We start from the raw sequence: 11,540 nt of genomic DNA, 5'->3' as shown, positions 1-11,540 counted from the left end.
TCTAATTTTTATTTATACATCCTCCAGAAAGGTTATACCAAGTTATAGTAGATTACCCGCTGTGCTCATGCTTGAATGTTTCCTTTCCCCCTCATTAATAGTGGGTATATTCTCAAAATATCTTTCTCTCTCTCTTTCTCTTTCTTTCTCTTGTCCTTCTTTCCTCCTTCTTTTCCCCAAAAATAGATTCCAATTACCTATAAAGGAGTTACAATTTAATGCAGAAGACAGTTTAAATCAATTTGTCCAGGGTTCATTAAATTCGACTAAAATAAGAATCACTTAGGGGGCTTGTAAAAATCTAAATTTCTGGGCCCCTAAAGATATCTTCAAGGGAAGGCACTGAAAAATTTTATTTTTAAGAAGTGGTAAGTTATTCTTTTTACAAAGCAACAAAAGGAAAAAGCCAAAGTTATCCATAAAAAAGTATCTGTTAAAACGCCAAAAGAACAGCAATCCATGGACTATGTACTCCATTCTTATCAAAGGAACCAAGAATAATATTTATGTGTTGTCTTAAGATCATCAGCAAAGCAAGTTAATTGTTCCGTAGAAAATGTAATGTTTCCTTGGTCTAACATTGACTGCAAAACTGTTGCTTCAAGGACCTCCTTTATTTAAACTTTGAGAGTGGAATTTATTAGAAAGTCTAAGATAAAGCAGGTCAAACTGGTATCTATTTCTTTTATTTATTACTTTCACACAAATTAATGGATGAGAGAACATCAAATTTAAATCAGTGAAGCAATTAATGAAGTTTTTCTCACTATGTGAATATTTGAGCAGGAAATAGCTGTGCTCTGCAAGATAATCTGTGATCAACATTTACGAAGAATGTATCAGATTCTACAATACCACGTCCTAGACTAAATTGAAAATAAAAAAGTGAGTTTACAGAGTTTACAATTTCCTATAACAGAGAGCTAACCTATCTAATTTTGGAGCAGATTTACTTTAAAAAGTATAAAGTATAATATGCTGCAGTGAAAACATGTGCAAAGTACTGTGGAATTATTGAACAAAGCTAGGTGAAAGACGATCAAATGATTGCATTTAGAACATTGTTCAAGAAAAGAGAAGCTGAGTCTTAGAAGCTCGGATGCACAATCTTAAAAAATAGCTTGCAAATTCATTAAGTTCATCAGCAGCATGCTTGAATAGCGTTTCTAAAGAAAATATACAATCATAAAGCCATGGTTGTTATTTCTTTCATGCAGACAAATGGCTCTCCACTAAAGAGACAATATCTCTTAGTGATACTTTGTTCTTAACCAGCAGCAATCACTAAACTACTTGGTTAGCAAACCTTGTTGGCAACTAAAGGAAATAGCACCAGAATGAACTAAAATATGGACAATGTGTAATTTAATGCTTTCACATATATGCTGGTATACTCACTGCTGTTCCAAAATGTGTGTGTAACTAAATGTCTGCAATGTAGTTAGACATGATCATCTGTCCTCAGAGAAGACTTTTCCTTAGTCTGTAAATGTGTCATGCAACAATGCTACTGAAATAGGCTCAGTAACCTTAACAGACTTTTGCAGTTCATCTGTGATACCTTTAGTTGGTACATAACATGCTTACAAATTGCATATCCTATTTACCCACAGTATGACAGAATATGTTATATAAAACACACCACATGAATACTTTCTTCCACGTGATAAATCCCTCTCTATGGAATGCCTTGGAATCTTAGTTTTGTAGTATCAATAAGATAATTACAATCAAAGCAATAGGCCCTTAATTAAAGCATGATCCTCTACATTCATGCAAGTTTTCAATTATTTTAACATCTCTGTCATAAATTCCTAAACAGCTAATTTGTCTTTCTTGTAAAATTACTTAACACAGTTCCAAGTAACCCTTATCAGCCACAACTTCAGGAAACCTTCACAATAACATTCCAAGAACTAATTCAAAAAAAGCAGTGCATTTCAGTGTATGTCAAAGATAAATTTGTGAAGAAACAAGAACACTTTAGAGTGGGTAAGATTTCGTCTGTTTGTACAGTTTCCAATGTTTTGGTTAATCTTGTTTTAACAGTGACCAATAGCAGTGCTTTCACTGCTTCCCCTTAGAAACCAGCATCCAAACTAGAATGTTTCATAAATAGATAGTGAGTTGGAAATAACATGAAGGATTCAAGACAGAGGATTTGGGGACTCCGTGTAAACATTTGACTACAAGAATATTCCAAATGAAGCAAATGCTTGGGCACCCCTCTGCTTTGCTGGGACTAAATCTGGCAAAGGCTGCCTTTGTCCTGGCAAATGGAATAGAGTGAAGAGGGACTTCACTGCCTCAAATATTTGCACAGAAACATATCCCTGCTAGGAATATATGACCAAATACAGATTTTTTAAAATGTTTATATCACTGTAACTACACAAAAGTTATTTTTACAAATATTTTCAATAGAAAACCACTGAAAACCCATGATAATTCCTAGCTGATAGGAAGGTTTAGAGGAGAAAGAGGTGGAGCAGGAAGAGGTGGTGGGAATTTGGGGACATGGAGAGGTAACTAATAAACATTTTCCTTGACTTGTTGCCAAATAATTTGGGAATCACTATTGCACTAACAAAATCTTTTTGGAAAATTTTGAGATGAAATTCGTGTTTATTTCTGAATTCTGTGACTGAGCTGGCAGGGAAAGATTCAACTAAGAACTTGATCCACCATTTTATTTATAAAAGGCTTCAGCAGTATTATACTTTAAAGTTATGGATTTATAAATTTTCATAGCATATAACTAATCAATGAAATTCAAATACATAATGAAAGCTTTCCTTTAATATTTTTATCTAATCACAAGTATTAACCTTTCATTTCAAATAACTAAACCACTTCGTGTACATCTGGAATGTGCATTCCATATATTTGACGACTATGATCTATCCAGTGCTAAATCCAGACATTTTTTGATATTGAAGTTGACAACTAATTCAGTAGTTGCTAATCTGAATTTTTATGATCCAGATTATTAGAATTATTAAGATAAAATAAAAAAATGAAGCGGTGATGACTATAGTCACTAGTCCTAAGATAACTCTCAGAAGACTGGGAGTTTTCTCTAAAATCAGAAGTCACTTTTCGAAAACAAAATTCTCCTTCCGTTTTACTTCTGCCCCTCTAACCCACACTGTAGTTGTCTTTTTCTTTGATAATGTGTTCCAAGAAAATCCTACCACATTTTTCCTACATCATTTGTTGCCTAAATCTGCGCCATCATACTTAAGTAGAATTCCCTTTCCCACCTTTAAATCATTTCCCATCTCATTCGACTCATTTTGTCCACACTAAACATGGGATGATTTGGCATTTTCTGTCACCTGCAAATGTATGATCTATTTTACTAAGCGTCAAAAGAAAGATAAGGAAAGGACACATAATTATAAGAATATGCTAAGTACTATTAATAAAAAGAGTACTAAATGCTGTAGAGATTCACAAGAAGAGATTATATGCAATTCATTTAGGAATTGAACTACAGGAATTCTTTGTAGAAGAAATGAGACTTCAATTGGCATTAAATATAGCCATGCCCAAATTAGAGACAGAATGGCTTAAAATACAATATCATTCTCTAGTTGAAAATCCTTCCTATAACCTTCAGAATATAAAGTTCTGTATCATCTAGGCCCTGTCTGCCTTTCTGTCCCTTCATTTTACCACAGTTTCACTTTGACGTATCTGCTCTTGTCATACAGAACAAGTGTAAATGCAGTTCCAAGCAGGAGGCACGGATTCTTGATTTCGCGCCATTGAACTTGCATCTCCTATTGCTCAGAATGTACTTGAGTGTTTCTCTCTCTAATTAGCTTTCCCTCTCCACCACCTGGCCTGGCTACCTCCTATTCAACTGCAGAAAACCCCTTTGAAACCTCACTTTCTCTGGGATGCCTCTCCATGACAGTTATTTACTTAATTTATAATATTTATTTATTCTACTCTGTGCATTTGCTTGCTCCAAGTGCTTCTAGAGCATGTCTTGAAAATTCTCTTTGCCATAATGCTTTTTTTTTTTTTTCCTTGGTGCTTGGGGACAGAAAGTTGAATTAATTATGTGGTACTTCTCAGTTCATGTCACATTATCATCATTGGTCCAAACAAAACTCTTATTTTAGGTATTTTAACTTTTAGCCCCTCACCCACTCCCATCATATACAACCATTCATTCTGTTTAATGACTATCATTTTATTTGTGTAGTTTTACAAAATGTATATACCTTGAATGCATGCATTTTCAAATTTATATGTGTTGCTTTTAATTTTTTATTATTTTTTACTTTCACTAAATACTGTGTATGTAACATGCATCCATGTTGCCGTGAACCTGTGTAATCTGTTACATCTAATTGCTGTACATAGTTCAAAGTGTGCATCTGTACTCTCAATGCTAGGCCTCTGGGTTGCCTAGATGAACCTACATGCACACAAACACACACACATTCAAACTCACATATACACACTTGCACACACATCTGTGCAAATACACACAGATACCTATATACACATACTCTCCCACACTCACCTCACACATATACACGTACTCCCACATACACGAACGCTGTGGTGACGATGAGGCTTCTAAATGCCCTGTTATGGACATGTAAGAACTTCCTTGGTATGTGGTCCCAGGAGTGGAACTATTGAGTCATAATCCTTGTTTATAATTAATTTGTCCAAACAGTGCCGGACCCTCAGAATGACTGAGGGTTCCCATATCTACACATCTTTGCCAGCACATGATATTATTCAGCTTTCTACTTATTCCAGCTTATTAATCTGTAAAGTGACTTTAGTGAAACAGAAACTACTCCTCAATCAACACTGAAACTGAATTGTGTCTCTGTATGTCCATGTAGCCTTTCCTAGCCTGTGAGATGGTAGAGGCCATCCAAACTTAAAGACACTAAAAAATATTTGGAGAATGCAGGTTTCAAGAAGGCAAGGATGAAAACAAGAGAGAATATTATCCAAATTCATTAAACAAAAAATCGGCTAGGGTGACATAGATGTGACCCAATTCTAATTCCCATCCATGCACATTTGCACATATCAGAAGGCAATACGTTCATGCCTCAAGTGTTAAGAATTATTATAAAATTTTTACATACATCATTCTTTTGGCAGGAGTAATAGTAGCTCCAGGTCCTTTATGTATATCACTAATTCTAAGACATCCCGTGACAGGTAACGTAGCGTTAGACTTTCCCCAGTATCATTAATGGGAAACAGAGGTCAGATTAAACAGTTAGTAAACTGTTCTCTCCATCAGTCACGTGAGGTTCTCAGCATGAGGCTTCAACCTCAGCAACCCCATCTGCTCACCAGCTCTAAGTGCCTATTCTAGTTCTCCAAGTTTCATGATATGGGGTTGAAAATCATGACGCAGAGCTTGTCAGCACAGCCTGCTAATTCATGTACGTCAAGAATGTCCAAGGAATTCTTTATTTGCTTTGTTCTGACCTTTTCAAAGTCTTCATTAATTTATACATTCAAAAAGTATTCTTTGAGGTATTTCCTAAGGAATAATTTAATCCATTTGTTATTGATTTATATCTTGCTCATTGCAAAAAGAATTTTGAAGCGGCAAATAGCTCATCACTTTTTATTTTAATGATAGATAGAATTTTGTGTCTTTTTTTCTATGAGCTGAACACCTTTTTTTCTAATGCTTTTTGTTCCTTCTCAGAGAAAAGGTCACATGCATTTCTATGTAGCTCAGTGAGGCTGAGGTTCACAGTGAGGCTGCCCATCACATGCTAGGGGTACCCCTTATGTTACACACACAGATTGACTTTTCCCAGAGATTTTTTTATCCTTTACAGAGATACATATAATTCTTCTTACACTCCAGGCCTGTGTAGCTGAGAATATCTAATCCTGGGTGGCTTAATTAGAAAGAAGCAGGCACACGTACAGCTGACAGCATTAGAATCAGAAGCTTTGAATTTGAGCTATTCTCCCACGAACCCTCTCAATGATTTGAAGCATTTGATGAAATTCTTCAGTTCCCTTGTCTATAATTTACAGTAACACACCTGAATTTTAATATGAATATTCATTATTATTTATTGAACAAACACATTTTATAGCACTATGTGCAATGCACTGTTCTTAGTATTTTACATATATAAAAGTGCTTGGATTCTCAAAACAACCAACTTTTTTTTTTTAGACAAAGTCTTAGTCTGTCACCCAGGCTAGAGTGCCCTGGCGTCGGCCTAGCTCACAGTAACCTCAAACTCCTGGGCTCAAGCGATCCTCCTGCCTCAGCCTCCCAAGTAGCTGGGACTACAGGCACATGCCACCATGCCCGGCTACTTTTTTCTATTTTTAATAGAGACAGGGTCTCACTCTTGCTCAGGCTAGTCTTGAACTTCTGACCTCAGGCAATCTTCCCTCATAGGCCTCCAAGAGTGCTAGCATTACAGGTGTGGGCCACTGTGCCCAACCTGGAACAACCAACCTTTTTAAGCAGGTGCTAATACTATCTCCACTTTACAAATGAAGAAATTAAGGTCCAGAGGGGGCAACTAACTTGTCCAAGACACACTGCTTGTCAATGCTGAAGCCCGAATTCTGACTTTAACAATCTAGATACATGGTCAATGGCCCAGATCTATTTCTATACAAAATACGTATGATCTTAAAAGTTTCCAGTGAAATTACATAGGGCTATTATCATCACGTATGTAAAAGGAGAAGATTACTCTATGAAAAAGAAGAGAGATACTACTCCATGAAGTCCAGATCATATGTGGCTCTCTTCATTTTCCTAATTAAGAAGTTCTGTGCACATATAAGAATAACATCTATTGGATGTTGGGCAGGGGGGAGGTGGGTGGAGGGGACGGGTTTATGCATACACAAAGAGTGCAATGCGCACCACCCGAAGAATGGACATATTTGAAACTCGGACTTGGCGGGGGGAGGCAAGGGCAACATACGTAACCTAAACATCTGTACCCCCATAGTATGCTGAAATAAAAAAAAAAATAGAAGTTCTATTCGACAGTCTCTTGAATGTGTTCTGTGGATTATTATGCTGCAGGACCAGTTGGACAAACTCCTATGCCCCTCACTTCCCTGCCTGTTTTTAACAATCATGGCACCAAGGCTTATCTGCCATTCAATTATTTAGCATAGAAACCTAAAAATCATCTTTCTAGCATCACTATGTTTTATTTTACTTTTAAAAGACAATCACACACCACTTACATTTTTAAGTTTGCAAAGACACATCAGTAAATATTCACGAAGCATTTATCACATGTCGAGTACCATGCTGGAGGTAGGAGATACTGAGACTAATGAGGCAATATCTAACCTCTGAAAATGCTTATACAGAAGAGAGAAAAATTAAAATCTGGTGTAGATGCTATGAACAAGGAAAGCTAGGGTTTATTTTTTGTTATTAAGAGTATACTTGTATGAAAAGCAACAAATGCAAAGATTAATTTAAGATACTGTTTAAATAACAAAACAATCATAATAATTTACTTAAAGATGTATGCACATTTAGGTCTTGTGTGAATAAAAATAAAAGGAGTTATAAGATTTAGTGTGCTTTCTAAGGTCAAGTTAAAGACATTTTTAAAAACAACTCCACCGAAGCAGGTTAATATATTTGAACAATTAATTCAAATGAAAATTCCATGGGAAATCATCCAATTTTCCAACATAGAAAATATGTTGGAAACAATGCATTTTTCAGATGTTTCAGATAGATTTATATTTTGATCTCATGCTTATTTAAACTCCCACATCATTCCTCAATGTAACAGTATCTCTGAAACAGGAAAAACGTAGTGATGTCATGGTAAGAACTGGAAAGGCTTTTGGAACAGAGATAACAAACATGTTATTCTATCTAACGTACATTCACAGATATAGTCAACTCCAGTGAAGGAAAATCTTTATCATCCTTGTGACCTCTGTCTGAAGTGCTCACAGCTGGTTCTTCCTCATTCTTCAGATCTGGCCTCCGAATTTTCTCTTTAGAAAAGGCCTTCTTTGACCCTCCAATCTAGAGCAGGTCCATTATGGTCTCTCAAATCTATAGTTTTCTTTTGTAGCACCTAGCACAATTTTTCATCACGTAGTAACTTGTTTATTCATTTGATGGCTTCCTCCCCAACTCTAGTATGTGCTCTAAGGATCAGGGACCTGTGCGCCTTGGTCACCACTAAATCTCCAGCACCTGGCACAGTGCCTGGTACACTACACTCTGGGTGACTCTTGAATAGACAAATTAATGAGGTCGTGGTCTGCATCCTCACTCAGAAATTTCTGGAATCCATCTGTGAGGGAAAGGATTCTCTCCAGTAGCTTCAGAACTTTTACTTTATACACAGGATTTTTATTCTGCACACATCTTCATATATACACTAATCTTCTTCATTTAAGGCTTTTAAAACAATACAGCACAAATAAAGCACCTTTAGGGGATTATTTTATAATACCATTCTTATTAATTTCCAACTTAAATCTTTTTTATGGGGGAGATGTTTGATGATAAGAAGTATAGACAAGGAAACAGTAGCTGACAAAATTCATCTTTGATGAATGGAAAAAAATTCTTTCTTTGTTTTTTCTTTTGAATCTTTTTTCTCTATTTTATTATAATTTTTTTAAATTTCAGAATATTATAGGGGTACAAATGTTTAGGTTACATATATTGCCTTTGCCTATCCCGAATCATCTTAAAATAATTACTTATAAAGTAAGGAGAACACAGAAAATTAACTATACAGGTTAAGTTAATATCCCAACAAAAAAATAAACCCTTTCATTTTCTCAGACTATTTAGCATCAGAACAGAGAGACAATCTAGGAAGCATCTGAAGACAGAGATTTGTAGCTTTGATTAGGTCCAGTACTGGCTTCCCAAAACACTGTAGTGGCCATTTTCCTACTATTCCCACTACTCTATTCTAAAATTTCGACTTATTATATTTTAAACTTCTATTGTCAATTTCCATTCAGTTCCACCAATAAAGTCAAGGCTATTTTACTCATATTCATCACAAACTGCTGTACTTGTGCTGGCAGTAACATCTGCTTCAAAGAATCTGAGACATCCAGATATAATGGTAATAATGCTCAGTTTAAATGATCTGAATTTTATTCTTTGTGCTATCACTTGTTTAAGTGATACTTAAATTACTAAATCTATTACTTAAGTTCATGGCCTCTTTTTATCCATCCAAAAAATGGGGGTAATAATGTACTGTTAGAATTAAATAAGGGAATGAACATTAAAGAGTCTTTAACTGCAAAGAATTTTACAATGATAGGTATTTATTGTTATCATTCTCACCAAAACTCTATTAATTAAGGTACAAGCTCAAAGGATTTAAGGTCATAAGTTTGTGTTGTGTGTTAGTGGCATAAATATTATATCCCACTTTTAATGTTTTATTTGGTTATAATACTGCTGGTCTCTTGCCATTCTTAGTCTTTCTGCTCCAGGAGAATTGAAACCGATACTCCGATGGTTGAGTTTGGAGGCAGAAGCTTGAACCACACAGTCTAGTGCTTTGTTCTTCTCTTTTCTGGTAGTGAACCTGCAGCAAGGCAGGTGTTTCCTTTACAATGTTTCTCCTCTGGCACGGTCAGCTTCTGATGGAGGAGGTCAGCCCCAGTCTGATAATAACAATGATGAGAGTCTTGGTAACCAGCATCCAACATGGCCACCCATGAGTCATGTCTCCTGATATACTTTTTTGTGTAGGCCCCAACACTGAATCTGGCTAACTTGCGAAACTGATAGAATAATGTAGAAATGGCAGTGTGTGACTTTCTGAGGCAAAGCCATAAAAGAAACTGTGACTTCTGTCTTGCTGTTCTTTCTTGGTTTACTCCCTCTGACAGAATCTAGCTGCCAATGCTATGAAGGCACTGCAACAGTCCTATGGAAAGGAACTGCAGAGCACTGCCAACAGCCAGCACCAACTTGTCAGCAATGTGATTAAGCCATTTTGGAAACAGAGCTTCCAGCCCCAATCAAGCTTCACACCACAGCCCAGGCCAACACCTTGACAACAACCTCATTGGAGACCCTGAGCCAGAATCATCTGCTAAGTCACTCCTGAATTCCTCATCTGGAGAAATTGTGTGTTATAATAAGTGTTTATTGTTGTTTGAAGTAGCTAAATCTTGAGATAATTTATACATAGTGACAGATAATTAATGCAAGGGGATGAGTGCTATTAAATGTTATACCTGTTAGCAGACATAAATTACATTCTCCGACACCAGCTTGAAATGTCAAAGGTGAAATTTTACCTTCCAAATGCTGAATCTATTGTGTTTTTTGTCATTACTTCAGAACTTGAGCAAGAAAGAGGGATTCCAGTTATTGGGCTCCCTAAAACACCTGAATATTATGCTTTTCTTTTTATCATTGATTCATTTATTCAATAAGCGTTCTATGAACATCTATTCTATCAACTTCAGTGCAGTGCAAAATTCCAAACACTGCGCAAAAGTTTGGAATACCATAAGAATAAGAAAACCTTTTCCACTGACCTTAAAGTTTGTAGAGTAATCTTACCAAAAACAAAACTCACAACTATTAATAACTACTAAATTATATGCCATAGAGAGTCAAATCACAAAAAACTAGTGAATAGACTGTGGGGGTGGAAAGAGAAGAGTTCAGCTACTATCAAATTGCTTTGATATATTTGATTAAAATTACTTCCCATATGTGGATAGTGTATGTGAGTAAGCCCAGCCACATGTGTCACTACATTTATGACAATTCTTCTTGAAGGACAAAGCATAGTGTTGAGAGCATAGACTCTGGAGCCAGACTGCCTCAATTTCTCTCTTGGCTCTGCCTCTTGGGACCTGTGTGATCTTGGGAAATTAGTAACTTTCTGTATCTCTTTCCACATCTGTCAAATGGGGTTATTTGAGGATTAAATGAGTTAATATATGTGCAGTATTTAAAATAGTGCTTAGCACTATTTATTGCTTGGTATTATTATTAAAATTTACAGAATCTTTTCATTAAGTTGACAATGGTTAGCCTCAAAACCCTCAAAGTCTGATTTATGCACATAAGAATGAATTCATACATTAATGTTATTTTCATCAATTAATTTTCCAAAAGATATATTATAGATGTTACCGAATATTCCAAGAGCTTCAACAGAAAACTTTGCTCTTACCAAAGCAGATTAACTCATGTACTAGAATTGCTATTTCCATTTTTTGACACATTAACCGGAATTACCTTATTAATGGTGTCCTATGAGAAAGAATTCATGATTTTTTACTTCTTTAAACTCTGCATAACTGGACAAGAATGCAGAAAAAATAAATTGATTCTTCATCTTGTTCAAGCACATACCTTTTTCAAATAAAGTAATGCTTTATTCCATATTCTAATTCAAATTGTTCAGGTGTCTGCTCTTTTCATAATTGTTCTAAGTTATTACATTTTTTACTGGATAAAAAGCACTAGATACATTTTTGTTGAATTAGACATTTTACTTATTAAGCTATATATGATGGGC

This window comes from Propithecus coquereli, unplaced genomic scaffold, assembly GCF_000956105.1.
Source record: "Propithecus coquereli isolate 6110/MARCELLA unplaced genomic scaffold, Pcoq_1.0 Scaffold207, whole genome shotgun sequence".
Taxonomy (NCBI): Eukaryota; Metazoa; Chordata; class Mammalia; order Primates; family Indriidae; genus Propithecus; species Propithecus coquereli.
This window is presented reverse-complemented; position numbering follows the sequence as displayed.